General features: G+C 37.8%; 1 protein-coding gene across 1 annotated transcript in view; it reads right to left on the minus strand.

Moving 5' to 3' along the window:
• LOC145685081 (uncharacterized) overlaps positions 1-16700 on the minus strand; it is a 204710-nt gene that overhangs the window by 156761 nt on the left and 31249 nt on the right. The gene's annotated exons all lie outside the window — the stretch shown is intronic.

Genomic DNA, 16700 nt, shown 5'->3' on the forward strand with positions numbered 1-16700 from the left:
AAGGAACATAATGAACAATGGTTTATACGTTTACTTCCAAAAGCTTTGACTCAATATTTGTGTACTCAATTCTTATAAACTCTCGTACATTTCCTCCCAGTATAAGGTTTTTAAGAATACATATACTTACAAGGAGACTTACGGAAGTGACACTCACCGCTTTGAATGAAACTTTGCACACTTGTAGAACAACTAAAAATAAACAACACGTATATTTTTGTTTCGGCAACGGTGAATATTTAAGGATGGAAACCATCCTTTGAACGTTAGGGTTGGTCTCTAAGCATAGACAATAAACAACCATTTAATTTAGAAGAAAACGTACTGGCAGGTTCTTTTCGGACAGATGAGTCAGATTATGATGTAGAAGTTACAAAATTCAAACTGGTGGATCCAATATACTGATTACAATTCCAAAATGTTTTCCGGTTTGAAATTCTATGCAGTTAGCCAAGAACATTTAGAGTCGTCAAAAATTACTGCGAGGAGGTTGCAGACCAATTTGAAACTCATTTCTGTACTCATTTTAATGGCATGCTTGATTAAAGGGAGTCTCTGCACCACTCACTCTAGCGTTTACAGAGACAAAAACAATAGAAAGTGTGACACAGTCAATAAATCTATGACTCACAGCTACACAATACGCGTTTTAATTTCTGAAAATTGTGTTCTGTTATCACCGTTGTTAATTATTTTGTAGGAGAACAATGGGACATTTGCCACTATAGTAAAAAAACAACCTCTTTAATTTAAAAATGTACTTGTGAAACTATCAAATTCGGGAAAATTAACATCAGGTCTTGTGAGATCATGGTTCCAAGAGGTTTTTTTCCCAGCTTCTAATGCAAAGTCCATTTTGGTATTTGATTCGTGGAGTGATCACTATTAATCAAATTTTCAACGTATTTTACGAACAAGAGTATCTGAAAATAAAACTCATTCGGCAATAACAAGTGCTTGGATTCAGACTCTTGATGTTTAGGCCGTGGAAGAACTTCTGAGAGACATTTTACTGTAAATTATCCTCTACAACTATAGCATAAATTTAATTCTGCGTAACAATACAATATGGATCCAAATCACTGATTCGTAATCGGTTTTCTTCTCCCACATTTGCAAATCTTATTAGATATGCGTAATACAAAACAGTTATATGAAAGAAGATTGTGCTGCATTTTGCGATTTGTCACAATTATTGCTGTAATGAGGTGAGCTTGGTGTGATCAATGTTTATGCATCACACACTTTTTCCTTTTTTTTTAACGAAATATCATTACTGTGAAGCATTTTCCCAATAAATTCATAATTGTAACAATTGAGGATATCTGAAGTTTTAACATAGTAAGAGGTAAAGAGACTCACTACATAAGCACCCCGAACAGAGAGAGGTGCAGAGACTCACTTTAATCAAGCATTTCATTAAAATGAAAATGTTTCAAATCGGTCTGCAACCTTCTCGTAGTAACCCCTATAATTGTTCTTCGCTAAGGGCAGAGAATTTTAAACCAGAAGACATTTTTGAATTGTAATCACTATATTGGATCCGCAATTTGGAGTTTTGTAATTTTGGCAGTATGTTTTCTTGTATATTAAATGATTGTTCTCTGTCTATGCTTGGAGACCACCCATAAGTTCAAAGGGTGATTTCTACCCTTAAATCCTTACCATTGCAGAAAAGGATAATACGTGTTGATTATTTTTCGATGTTCTACAAGTATGCAAAATTTCATTTAAATCAGTGAGTGACACTTCCGTAAGTCCCCTTGTTAGAGAGATCATTATTATTCACAGTGATCGATAAGATGCTCTGAAATTTCGAATATTACGAGGAAACATGAAAGGATGTTGCCTGTTATACCCTGTAATAATGATAGTTCAACATCGTTACCAAGCTTAAATTTATATATATCAAATTATATATCAAGCTTTAAATTTATAAATATATATATATATAAATTTAAGCTTGGTAACGATGTTGAACTATCATTATTACAGGGTATAACAGGCAACATCCTTTCATGTTTCCTCGTAATTTTCAAAATTTCAGAGCATCTTATCTATATATATACATCATAGTAATAGTTTTCTTATGTATTTCAAATTTATATGTCAAACTGAAGCTTAAAGTATCAAATTTTGTCACATTTATGGGTTTAAGGAGGAAACAGTTTAAATTTCTACATTTATTATCCAAAGTAACATAAGAGAGATGAACGTGATAATAAACTACTAAAAGACTTTGTTGTAGAATGCTACATAGTATGTAGGGAAAATAACAAAGCTTTTTAAACAAATAAAGTATATTATAAACTGTAGTTCTTATTTTTCAAAATACATCTGTTCCGCATGAATACACAGCTTGACACGTTCAACCAATGCTAGGATAGAGTTTTGAATGCCATTTTTCAGAATCGCCTCAATGATTCTCGTCACGACAGACTAAACGTGCGCAACACTGTCATAAAATGATTCTTTCATGGCCAATTTTAATTTTGGAAATACGAAATAGTCACGCGACGAACCATTAGATAAATACAAAGGCTGTGGAAGCACACACCTTTATTTTCTAGCTAAAAAGTCACGAACTGCGACGATTCTGTGACATTGGGCATTGCCGTGTAATTAATACCAATTTCTTGGTTCTCGATAGTCGAGTTCTACACGAACGATTTACTTCCACAAACGCTCCACAATACGCAAACAATATGCAACATTAACAGTTTGACCCTGTGAAACGAGTTTCCTAGGTATAATAATCGTAATAACAAATCAACACCGTCTTCTCACGTGTCTTTTAAAAACGGATTTTTTATACTTTCGGAGAACCTTGGGAGTTCAATGTAGCATTTACATGTTTTATTGCGAGTCGTTGTTTAACTCCTTCGTTGATGTCCTTGAAGGACGACCTTGAAGTATTTAACGCAGTTAAGTTTTTCATAGTAAGTTAAGACGTGCAGAACAAATCGAGCTCAGACTTTCCGTTTCTTTTAAATCTTTCTCCAAATTTCGTGAATCACGTCTCTCATCGTAAGTAGTTCCTTCATCATCTGTCTCCCTGTATTGTTGGTGATCATTTGACGCACTTTTTCCTTCAACTTATCGCGATACTTGTTTTCCGGTCTGACTGGTTTGGGTCGTCTTGAAAGGACTCACGACCGCCTCTGGAATCGCGTATACCACTCAAACACACGTGTACGAGAAGCGTACTCGTCACTATACACTTGTTTCATATTTCCCAATGTTTGTGCAAATGTTTTATCAAGTTTGAAACAAAATTTAATATTGGCTCTTTGATTAATCGTGTTTTTGTGATGATGTGACACTAAATACACTAACTTTGTTTGCTATAACTTGACATTCCGTTAACCGGTTCTCATGATTGTGATCTCGTTTTCTTGGTGAGGTATCCAGCTTTTCGATTATATGTTGCTCGAATAGATAAAACTACAGGTGGTTATTTGTGAAGAAAAACGTTCCTTTACTTTTCCGATATACTGTGTTTGATCATGATATTTCAACTTCGGAACAAATTTATTCTAAGTTTGAATATTTGATTATTTGAAGAATATCATGTTTCCGAAGATATGACAGAACCTCACCTTTCCAGAATATCGCCATCTATAATCCCACGGTACAAAATCTTGCTCAAGACAAAACTTCCCAGGAAAGATCTCGTGGAACGAAATCTTACCAGAAAATTTTCTTCACTGTAGAATGTTCCAAATATCTTTGGGATCATATATATTGAAAATTATTAAATCTTTATCAACGGGCTAATCCTAATATTTGCCACCTCTATAATATGTGCTAATTTTAGTAACCGCAGATATGTTTTATTGCTGAAGACATCCCTCTACTTCACGGAAACTCTCATATGTGGGCACATAAAATGTTGTCCTTGCCTGGTTCAGTTTAAAAGCGTTGTCCTTAAATTTTTATCGCTATTCCCTGGTACTTCTTGACAAGTTTGAATAAAGTCAACGAATAATTAAATAATGTTTTTTAAACTATAATTAATATTCGTGACACAACGAATTTGTTAACTATGAGTACTGTAGCCTTTTTAAAAAAGGAATTTAAACCAACGCATCCCATACCACACACTAAGTAGACTTATGTTCTGACTCCCGCGCAGTGGTAAAATATAACGCATTTGCCAAGTACTCCGGTATTCTTGATACACTAAGAGTTGTGCAGTAATAACTAATATTCTCTAAAAGAACCTACTTCATTTTTAAGTCTTCACCAAATGAAATTGTTAGCGCTTTTCTCGGATCTCTTTTGGGAGAGTTGGTACCAAATATTCAACTAGTTTCTTCCCTGGATATTGTTTTGAAGTCTTGAAAGATTGTAATTTTAGTAGGCAAAGCTGCCCTGTAGGTGAACCGAGGGGGAAATTTGTTTAAGACAGACGACATAGGAAGAGATAGGCTGTTTAAGGAAAGTAATGATTCATTATTTTTTATTTATTCTTTTAAATATAGATATTTAGAGATGTTCGACCGTGAATTTCTAATGCACGTTTACAAGTGTTTACATTCATATGACGAAACAACAGTAACTTTGAAAACTACCAGTCTTAATATTAAAACGGAACATGATAGATCTAAGGTTTCCAGTTGCAATAGAGGAATATGGTCGTAGATGGAACCTGTTCTTTAAACGATGAATCCAAACAAAATAATTTTCTGTATCAAATATTCTTTATGGTCAAGAGTTCAGGTCTTGAATTTAGAATTTAGAATTTTGGCCATTTAGCCCATCACCTATGGAGGACGATGTCCCATGGTAAATATACTATCCGGGTACAGGGAAGGAAGGAAGATATAAGCTGGGTTCCACCCTGGCATTTGCCTTTTGTGAATGGGGAATTCCCAGGAAAAACTCATTCATGGTAGCTAGCCTCGAAATGCTTTTTAGATTTTTTGACGGAGTGGCCACCCCGAGAATCGGACCTGGGCCCGCTCGCACCCAAGGCAAAAGCGTTAGCTACTACGCTATGAGGAACCACTACAACTAAAATCGTATGTTATACAGTTCTCTAAAGCTTCCAGTTTTTCTATTGAATAAGGGCGGAAATAGAATCTATTCCTGTAATACTAAATCCAGTTTTCCATTTTGTTACAATTCGTAATTGATCTGATCCCATGTAAAAAGTAACGAATGCTCTTCAACATACACTAAGTACTGTATTGTAATGTTATTGAATGGGTATTATTATTGCATTGTTATTATTAATGTAATTAGCACTGTGATTTTCTGTTAGACATTTAGAGAAACATCTCTATAATTGATATATATTGTTCAACCTAGCACAAAAAATATGCACGATCGATAAACAACTCTCACATCATTGACCCTAAAATTTTCTTTTGCTCCAAATGGACAGAATTGTCCTGTGACAAGGCACGAGTAAGGAAGTATAAGCGAAAAATCGAGCTGTTATTGAGTACTTTTACTAGAAGAATATGATCAGAAAAATCCGTCTTGACATATGTCAATCTTCGAGGAATCGTATAACTTCTAATGCTACTCTACGGAACTGAGTTTCATATTTCCAAAAGTGTCAAATGTTCATTGATGATGGATTTTACTCTGATCCACCTTCAATCATTTTGACCCAGGAAACATTGGTATTATCCATAAAATTTTATTGAGGAATAGAAAGCACTGGTGTGTTTCAGAAATTATAGGCATTTTGTATAAGAGATAAATTCACCCATTGATGAAATACTGAAGATACAAATTCAGCAGAACCTGAGGAAAGTGTTGACATGACAGTTTTCCTACTAAAAATTATGAGGAATGCTAGCAGCGAGTACAGTATTGTTCCCAGGCATACTGCTTCCTCTCACCCCTCTGAGTTGAATTTTCGCTTTCAACAGGAGCTAAGGTACATCAAATAGTGTCCAAGTGCTAAGGCCCCAACTTGCGGACAAACTTATCTATAGGAAAACAAGACCGAGTGTAGGTTTTAGTAGAATTCGTAATAAAATACATTACTTACATCCACCACTTTGAACTTGAGATAAAACAAATTTGAAAGCAGCAGAAGACATCTCATCTCTACTAGCAAAATGTTTATATTTATTTTTTGCGGTACGTAGTTTTATAGAAGCGGCCAGTGCTTTATAGATCTCTGAAGGATTTCTTATGATAGACTCCCTAGCAAACGGTGATATGTGAATGGAGTATACTATTGAGAATTATTAAGTCGTTTCAGTCGAAAGCAACATGAAATGGCCCTAAAGACCTATCTAAAATCGTTTTCATGCACCAAGACAATATATAAATTCAAAGGTGTAACAACAAACTGCAATGAAAAAAAATGTTGTCACACCAAATTTACTACCTTCACATATTTTTCTGTTCCCATTTTACTACTAATACTAATAATAATTTCGTTTTTTTCATTTCATTTTGTTTTGATTATGAGATTAGTTCTCTTTCAGCTACAGTTGTACCATAATAACAATAAGAACAGTAATAATAATACTTATGAACATTTACGAAGAAAAATAGGGCCGCGGTGGCTCAGTGGTAGATCGTTCACCTCTGGTGCTAGGGGTCTCGGGTTCAAACCCTGCTCCCGCCAAGTGAACTTTGTGGTGGACAAACACCGTGTGCGTGGGTTTTCTCGGGGTTCTCCCGTTTCCTCCCACTTTCTTCATTCCACCATTTCATTCATTACTCATTATCACCGTCTCCTTTAGCCTAACCGGCATAACCGTGGGACGTAAAACTCAAAATTTCATTTCATTCATTTCATTTACGAAGAAAACAATCCTTGAATGGGCTTACTTTTATTCAAAATAAAAAAGCAATGGAGTTTATAAAGACGAATTGGTGTAATATTTATTGATACAAACAACATGACGACTAGGGCAAAAAGTTCCTTTCTTTCATGTTGGGTCAAACAAAGAGTACTTCGCGAATATAAAAAGAGAGTGATAGTGGTAAGAGTAACAATTAGTTGATTTCTTAGAAATCCGTTATAGAGTTTACTAGTTTCTTGTCCTCTCAGTACTATTAACTGACAATGTAATCTTTTATTCAGTTCAACATTTTCTCTTCATTTTTCTCTTGAGGGTCTGGTCTGCTTTGCGTATTGCGAAACAATAGTAAATTCCCTAATTATGAGTTTTTGTATTAATACCAAATGTGGTAGATATATAATTTCCGTTGCAATAGAGGGATATGTTCGAAGATAGAACCTGCCCTTCACACCCTGAATCCATATTAAAGCAGTATCTCTGTATACTACAATGTTTAATCCAATATCAGAAATGAAATCGGTACTTACATAGATTGTTACAGCTTCAGCTTTTCTATATAAAAGTAAGGGCGGAAATAGGATTTCTTCCTAACATACTGAATTCCAAATAAGGAGACTACTTCTAGCTATCCATTATCCTGTTTCTTCATGCCGATCAGCATGAAAAGTAAAAATATACTAACCGTTAAGTTTGAATATAGGAATTGTAACGATCTCGTGCTTTCCTCTAGAAAGAGAATTTACAAATATATGTATCTTTTCAGTCTTGAATACTTTAAAAAAAAGGAGAAGAAAAAAATGATGAAAAGAAAGAGTTTGTAAATTGCGAGCTGTTCATCAGCTGGAGTTGTAGTTAATGAGAGAGAGGGGAGGTATTCTATCATACTGCCTCAAGGCCGTGGTCGTTACGCGTGTATCTCATGACGCGATTGTGGCGCCAGGAACTATGGTGGGTTCGCCCGTTCGTAGTGACGGCGAACTAACTATGTAGTGTCCGAGGCGTGTAGATGTCTTGGTTTGGCTTTTCGAGGGAAGGAGAATGGCTACTCTGTTAGCGATCGATGTGGTATAAGCGGACTTCAGTTAATGGGACGTTCGATTCATCCTTTGATTCTTATTAGAGTCCTTGTTGGATTTCATCGTTGTGTGTAAAGTTACAGGAATGAGAATAGTGAGTCGTTGCTGTGAATTAGTTTTGTGCAAATTTCAAAAAAGAAGTGAAGTAAAAGAAAAAGGAACAAGTAGAGTGATACTTTGTGAATGTGGTTTCAGTGCTGCTTGTGCCCAATAGTGTTTTCCATTTGAGTGGAGTTTCTTTCTTTTCCACTCTTTCATTTAATTTCATTATTATTTTATTCTTCGTTTTCAGCCGTATTTCGGACGAGTGAATAAATATTATACGAAAGTATATTAGACTAAGTCTGGTCAAACCGCCGAGTTACCTTGGTGAAGGAAATCCCTTGCTGGATATTATTATTTAGTTCTCTATTTTTTAGTGGAATGAGAACGTAGGTAACCTGTGCATGAACTGGCTGAAGAACCCACTTTAGTCTGCTTAAGCATTCCAAAGAGTTGTTTGTTGAATGCAATTCACTTAATGCTAGTATTCTATGAGATACTATAGATTCATTTTTGGAATGGTGAAATGGGAATGTGGGGAGACATAAGTGCGTATGAAAATTAAACCTTTAGTTTACCCTAATAAGGTTTATTCCCACTGTCTCAAGAAAGTTCTTTTACTTTTTAATGGATTCGACGTTTTGTAAATGGTGGAATGCGGATATGGGAAGTCTCGAGGCAGAAATTTGGTCATTTGATTAGAAAGAGGTGTATCTATACCGGAAATATCCTCATTGGGCCCAATTAAAGTATTATTTGAAATATTAAATGTTTGCCACTCAATTGTAATTTCTTACAAGGGAGTGTTGCAAAGTGCAGCAGTTTGCATGTAGACTGGAAAGTTGAGTTTTCCATCAAATTGACTAAGAAAAGTCAAAGCTTCAATATTTCTTTTTCTGATTGTACAGCAACGGCCAAATTATTCTCGATTCCTCCTTTTCACTTGCAAGACGACATGCAGTCCCAGGTCCAATGTATCCTCGTCGCCAAAAGTGCCTTTACATCGCCGTGACGGGTATGTGACCGCGCAGTACTCCAAGGAAGGGATGGTTGCGTAAGAAATTGTGATTAATTTTGTACAGTTTTTATTTTGACTAGGGAAATAACGTAGATATAGGGAGCAAAGGAAAAGATTTGAAGCATCAGTACACTATCATCTCTGAAAAGATTCGTATTCTCAGTTTTTTCATTTTATTCTCTTATATGTTAAGTTAATAACTGCTGACAACTGCTACTAGCGCTTTTCACTCTTCAGGAATTTAACACGATATGTTCGCAGAACACTTTTCTAAGTCCTAAATGTATGCGTGAATTATTTCATTCGTCTCACTGTCCTTATGCTGAACGTATGTTTCGCTGTCGTCAAGCAAGGGTTGTAATAAATGTAAATAAGGTTCTTATTATTAAATAAAAAACAGAAGTATCTATTCCATGTATAGCACAATATAATACAATAATTAACCAACACGATAATCACTAACGCCCGCAGGATTTTTTCGAACGGGGGGGGGGCAAAAGACCGATATAGAGTTTTTTGATTTATTGCCCTTTATATATTAAAAGTCATATTTATCATTGATAGCGTATATCCTCTTACTTTTTAAAATCGCCAGTTTAACCTATTAGTCGGAACATACATCTCCAGATATAATGTAGAGGGAAGAGAAGGAAAGAGATATGAAAAGTGGCGTAAGTAATTTTACTGCACCCTGGATAATCCATTACTCATACCCCCCCGGTCCCACGCATTTCAACTGCTGCGTTATATATATATGGTTCCATGTCAGAAGGGCCCGAAAAAGGGGTAGGATAGAAAGGCCCGAGTCAAAACGGGGCTCGGTTTTAAAAGGCCCCACGTCAAAAGAGCAAGTTCAAAATTGGCCCCGCGACAAAAATGCCCGAGTCGAAAATGCACAGCGTGAAAATGTTCCCCTCGTCAAAGGGACCCGGGTCAAAGATCATCGCGAGAAGAGAGTCCGAGACAAAAGGGCCCTATGTTAAAAAAAAACGGACAAAGTGGACACCGCCTCAAAAAGACACGGGTCAAAAGATCCTTGCGAGTAAAGAGGCCGAGTCGAAAAGGCCTTATGTCAAAAAAGCCGGGTCAAAAAGGACCCCGTTTCAAAAGGGGACAGATCAAGACGGTCCCGCGTCAAAATGACCCCGCGGCAAAAGGCCCCGAGTCAAAAACGCCCCACGTCAAAAGGAGCCAAGTCAAAAGAGCCCCGCGTCAAAGGGGTTGGCAAATACAATTCCACGGCTAAAAAACCTGAGATCAGGAGTGAAAACCAGGAGAAAGATATATATGACCAGTGGCGTAACTAATTTTATTGTGCCCTGATCGTTCATCCAACTCATACCTTCCCTCTGCCGCCAGCACTTCAGCTGGTATATATATATATATATATATATATATATATATATATATATATATATATATATTTCTATGTCAGAAGGGCACGGACAAAAGACAAGAATAGAAATGCCCGAATAAAACGGGTCGAAAGGGCCCTGCGACAAAAGGATCCGAATCAAAACAGCCCCGCTGTCAAAAGGGCCGGAATCAAAAGGACGTCGGGCCAAACGCCCCTATCAAAAACGTCCGAGTCAAAAGGGGCCTCACCTCAAAAAGGACACGGGTCAAAACGGTCCCGGGTCAAAAGGGTTACAGGCGAAAGGGCACCGCGAAAGGATGCCCGAGTCAAAAAGGCCTCCGTTAAAACGGGACGAGTCAAAAGACCCCTGCGTCAAAAAGGACCGACTCAAAAGCCTCCGCGTCAAAAGGGCCCGGCAATATAATTTCACGGCTAAAGAGCCTGAGATCAAGAGTGGAAATCAGGAGAAAGAAAGATATATGACCACTTACGTAAGTATTTTTACTGTGCCCTGGATCGTTGAACATCTATTTACTCATAACTTCCCCCTGCCCAACGCATTTCAGCTGGTGAATATATATTCTATGCCAGAAGGGCGAGGACCGAAATGCCCGAGTCAAAAGAGCCCCGGGCGAAAGGGCCCCATGACAAAACTGCCCTAGTCAAAAACGGTCCCGGGTCTAAAGGGCTCACGACCAAAGGGGCCGAGTCAAAAGGTCCAAGTCAAAACGGCCCCGAGTAGAAAGAGCCCGGGTAAGGAGTCGGCGACAAATGAGCCCGCGTCAAAAGGGCGCTGTTTCAAAAGTGCCCTGGTCAAAAGGTCCGGAGTCAAAACGGCCGCGCACCAATACCGTTCGAGTCGAAAGTGCCACGCGTAAAATAGTCCCGACTGAAAAAGGCCCCGCGTCAAAAGGGCCCGGTTCCACGGCTAAAAAGCCTGAGATCAAAGCACGAGAGGAAATCGAGCATGCACAAGTGTATATTGTCCCTTTGGTAAGTTGATGGTTTTGTGCAAAAGAAGGAAAAATATTTGTAGTTATTAGTAGCAAATAGGAAATTTGAATGGTGATATAAGTTTTGTTTGGTTGTTGATTGTTCTGCAACAAATGCTATTACTTAAGTCATTCTCCATTAAAGTAAGGTTGCACTCCCGTCTTTCGGAGTCTTTTTTCTCGTTACTTTATATATTATTCATTTTCCCCTTAGTTCTAAAATTCGATTTCTAGCCCTAGATCAAAGTATAGTATGAAAAATATTCTGTGAAAGCGATTAGTTTAATTTTGAAGTCAGAAGGCACATGTGGAGCTGTATACAGGGTTAGTGAAAAGTATTGGGACAGAACAATAATAACGACGTGCGTAGATGGAGGCAAAAAATGTTACAATTGGCATTATTGTATTGACTTGGAGTGGGGTCACCTTCGAACCGATCTTGAATTCCGCCATATTGCATATCACACAATATTATTAAATATAAAAGGTTATGTTTTTAGACTAATTTATAACTTAATATTCCTACAAATGAGAATGTGAACTCGTTTGTGACACATCATGTGTTTGGGACAGAGTATGCTCTGTTTTACAGGGTGTCCGATGTTTAAAAGTAAATTACAGACATTCAGTAAAGCGACATCAGCATCATCCCAATTTATCGCATGATCATACTTTAGGTCTCGTTTTATCACAATACAGCAGCCTTTTAAATGGTAAACTCCGCATAAAACATTGCGACAGCTAACGCCGTGCAATTAGGCCACCAAATATACATCTTCTTATCACATAATCGTGTCAGGTAAAGAGACCCCCTCTCTCACCTCCTTTCTTCTCTTTCATACTAAAATTAGCTAACAACATGAGCGCAATTCTTATTTCAAACTATACATGTATTAGTATAGATAAAAAGAAATAACAAAAAAGAGACGAAACAAGATTCATAGGTTGATGTAGGGAGAAACTGAAACACCCACAATGAAAAATTGAAACCAATGAATGTCTATTACACAGAGATTCAGAAATGAGCAGAGAGAGAGAGAAGAGAAAAGGAGAGGAGAAGAAGAAAAAGTAACGGGAGGACAGATAAAACTGTGGAATTCAAACGTAGTAAGAAAATAACCTAACATTATAGTTCCGTTTCCAGAAATCCAACAGTAATATAGAAATAATGTTTGTTTTTACATAATTTTTCAGAACTATTCGAATATATAGACGATCCTTTAAATATATATTATGTTACTTTTATAATGGATAGCATACTCAATTTCAAGTAGAACTGTAGATCTGCGAGACACATATAGGATAATGTCAAAGGTTTAACACACATGCTTTGTTTCCGCGTGATTCGACTGCAAATTCGTTAGTGTTCGTTGGACGTAATGATCCAAAATACATTCTAATATACCCAGCAAACTACTAATGCGAACTGAACGAAAAAAACGAAACGAAAAGAAAAGAGAAAGAAAGAAAAAAGAGAAAATTGAAGAGTGCTATTTTATTGCTAAATATCTATCAGATATAACCTATATTAAAAGTCCAAACTGTATCGTAATGGAAAGCTACAAATGTTGGAAAGGAAAAGTTCATGTTTCTCATAGATGTAGCATCTTTCAAATTTCAACGTTAATAAAACACATTGAATTATAGGACGGGAACAAATATTGTGTCGAACTAGTAAAATAAAATTTTGTTTTCAAATAACCAGAGAGGTACCATTTTCTAGTCTTTTCCGAAGAGCTATCTGTTCCGAATATCCAGCATTGATTTCATCTCTTCCGAATATAACATAATTTGCACAGAGAGAAAGAACACGCTAAGAGCTCATACGCATCATCGTGTCAGTCGTATGATGTTGGTTAGGTTATAGACCACCACTGGATCGAGGAATTTAAATCCGTAGTGAACCAGTAATTCGACTGAGATTCGGTAACCCAGAGGATAAAAAAGAGATTTTACTTATTTCCTTGCGTTTAAACAGTATTTCTGTCAGATATGACTAAGGCCGTTGATGTTATCCCCAGAGCACGAAAAACACGACGACGAAGTTAACAGTTAATTAGATTCCCCGGACCAGGCTTCTGCTGTGTTTTAACTTTGGAATATGAACTGCATGTATGTGTGAGAGGGAGAGAGCTAGAGAAGTGAAAGATGCAAAGACAGATAGGGAAACGTCAAGAAAGAAAGAGAGAGGAACGGGATGAATATAAATATGAAGCATACTTACTATTGCAGTGTATGATATAGAACGCACACACTATTTACTCGAACTATCGCTAGTGATGCCTTGTAAGTTCTCCATCAGGAGATGAGTCTCTGTTTGCAGCCATTATTTTATGCGAAAAAATCATACTACCTGATGGAGTATCGAACCAAGATTTTTCAAGTTGGAAGTCTGACACGTTACCACTACATCACCGATTGCTTTAGCCAAACTTTGTTTAACAAATGGTGTAATGTTTCTTTCTGAGAACGATAACACGAAAATTGCATACTGCAGATCAATGATGTCTTTGGAATGTCCTGGTAATTCCTGTCCTCTTTCCCATCCAACATTCGTAAATCGTCTCTATCATGATACAGGTGTTTGCTTTCACATTGTTATGTATTGCTTGTCCAGTATGATAAGTCGATTCTTCACAATCACTATGCTACGAGGGTCATCCGGAAATTGGTACCCGTTTGTGCAATAAAGACACAGCAGTACATATTAACAAATATACAGATTTTTATTGGAAAGAACATACTTTACACTACTTCTCCACATAATCACCAAGCAAATTTAGGCATTTGTCATACCATGTGACGAGTTTTTGTATTCCAGCGTCATAATCCTCCGCCACCAGCGTATTAAGATACGTAGTCACGCCTCCTTTAAGTTCGTCATCACTGTCAAATCTTTTTCCCGCCAGAAAGTCGAAACACATTAGGAAGATATTCAAAGAGTCCATCAATTGTGACGCGCCGATCGTTCCTCACTCATTCGTCTACTGACCTCAGCAGTTCGTCTGTAATGACAGATGGTCTCCCTGAACGCTCCTCGTCGTGTGTACTCCCCCTCCCCAGGTTAAAGTTGCGACACCAGCGCCGAACAGACGACTCGTCCATCGCATTGTCTCCATACACCTCCTTTAATTGGGGATGAATTTCACAAGGTGGAACGTTTCGTTCATTAATTTAAGAAATTTAATCACGGCCCTCACTTCACAACTGGCGGGATTCTCAACTCGTTTAATCATTATAAATGAGCACAAACATAACACAGGTACTGCTAGCATCACGCAACCTCACACAGAGCAGGCAGAGAAGCCACTGACGCGTTATGACCTTGCCCAGCGGCTTTCCGAGTCGTCAGCGCTTCAAGCGGCGCAAACGGGTATCACTTTCTGGGTGGCTCTCGTAGATAGCAATATTATTCATAAGGCCATTGCGTTACCCCTACACTATCATGCCATCTAAAATTTCAAGCCGAATATTACTTTCTTTAGCCCTGATCTTTGGAACGAATCGGCTTCTTCCTGTAAAGTTATTTGCAACAAAGTGCACAACAAAATTGATTTGTTCGACGGCCTAGAGAGAAATAAGTGCCCACTGATAAAAGAAAAAAACCTACAATCGAGCAATCGAGGAAAGAATGTGAAATTAAAACATATTTTGCAGTAACTTCTCCGTGCAAGTTCAAAAGTAAGCAAATAATAATAATAATAATAATAACAGGTCTAATAATAATAATAATAATAATAATAATAATATCAATAACCTATATTATAAAATTGAAAGTAACTATGTGTGTGGCTCCTAATCTCTTGAACCACCCGACCGATCTCAATTAAATTTTCAACACAGATCAGGTTCGGGCCTAACAAGGGAATGAAGGGAGAATTGATATCGAGTTGGAACGTTGTGCATACATCAATCGAAAGCACTAATGATGCTGATTAAGAATCTGTAATAAAAAGTTTCCACATAAATGTATTGAAGGAGTTATGTCGATTTGTCACTTTTCACATTTTGCGAGATTTTGTAGTTTTGAAATTAGTTAAGTAGGTGAAAACAAAACGATGAACTCAACTCACAGAGCTTGCTACCTTCCAAAGCTAATCATCTATGTGAAATGCATAGTGAGAAAGCATCATAAGCCATATTGCACGCATAATAAAATCCCTGTGTGGTACTGTCATCTATGCGGTAAAGTGCGCAATAACTTCGATTCTCCCATGCCTAGCTTCGGACTGTAAACACACGCGAACAGTTGTCAGTGTGCTCTCGCCGAGGTAACAAGGTGGTTGTTTTGATGTGTACTCAAATGTTGTTCATTTGTTACGTCAAGGTGCAAAATGCCGCAAATGAATATTGCCAACGTCTTGGCAATTGTAACTAAACAAGTCAGCGACTGTATCCAGCGGAATCGGATCAAGTCTGATGAACAAATGTCAAGTGAAATTGACTTCGCATTCGCCATTAGCGACATGATTATTAAAGGGTGTGAAAAAGGCAATGCCATTTCAGAAACTTTGGTTTTGACAGACTTTCGCATGATTGACGGTGATACACCAGTGGCACATTTACATACATCACGAAGGAGCTGTTCGATTTTGGATGAAGACCCTGATTATGAACCATCGACATCAGCAGGTTGTCCGAAAAATTCAGACACTCGGAAATATGCAGACGACGAGATGAGGATGGTTCTTGACTGTGCATGGACCCCGCGAGGCAAATTTAGAAAAATCACTGCCATCCGTAAGAAACACTCTTGGGCACCAGCCTGGCTTGCCATTCGTGCGTGGAAAAGGCAATTCGCATCTGGTGGCAATAGAGAATTGAAGCTGAAGGAAATAAGTGGTGACACGTTTGCCTATTTCAACGCAACTGCTGCGGCTGGGCATCCAATTCACGACGACGACATACGAATCTGGGCGATGAAAAATGCAGCCAAACTTGATTTCGCTCATTCGTTCGAGGCTTCGTCTTGGTGGGTACAACAGTTTAAAAAAGCCCGTGGAATTACCTGCCGCCGAATCACGAGTCGCGTGACGAAGTCCTGCTTCGAAGATCAGGAGCTTTTGAAAACGGAATCAGACAAATTTGCGACTCGCATCAGCAACACAATCAATGAAAAACACATCGCTGCCGCAAACGTCTTGAACGCCGATCAGAGTGGTGTTCAATATGAAATGACAGGAAATCGCACTCTGGCGTTCAAAGGACAAGATAGAGTTGAAAAAGTTGTGCAGTCAACAAGTGCTACAACCCACTCTTTCACTATGTTGCCAATAATTGCGATGAGCGGAGTTGGTAACACTCCGAGATTCTAGCGGAAAATTTGGACCAAGGGTGTAAAAAACAATGAAATCCGAAAATCTAGTGCCTGATGCATCGAAAAGTGGCATCATGACATGTGACGGCCGCGACAAGTATGTTAAAGACTTGCTGTCTGCA

The sequence above is a fragment of the Thermobia domestica genome, chromosome 5, assembly GCF_964235325.1.
Source record: "Thermobia domestica chromosome 5, izTheDome1.hap1.1, whole genome shotgun sequence".
NCBI lineage: Eukaryota > Metazoa > Arthropoda > Insecta > Zygentoma > Lepismatidae > Thermobia > Thermobia domestica.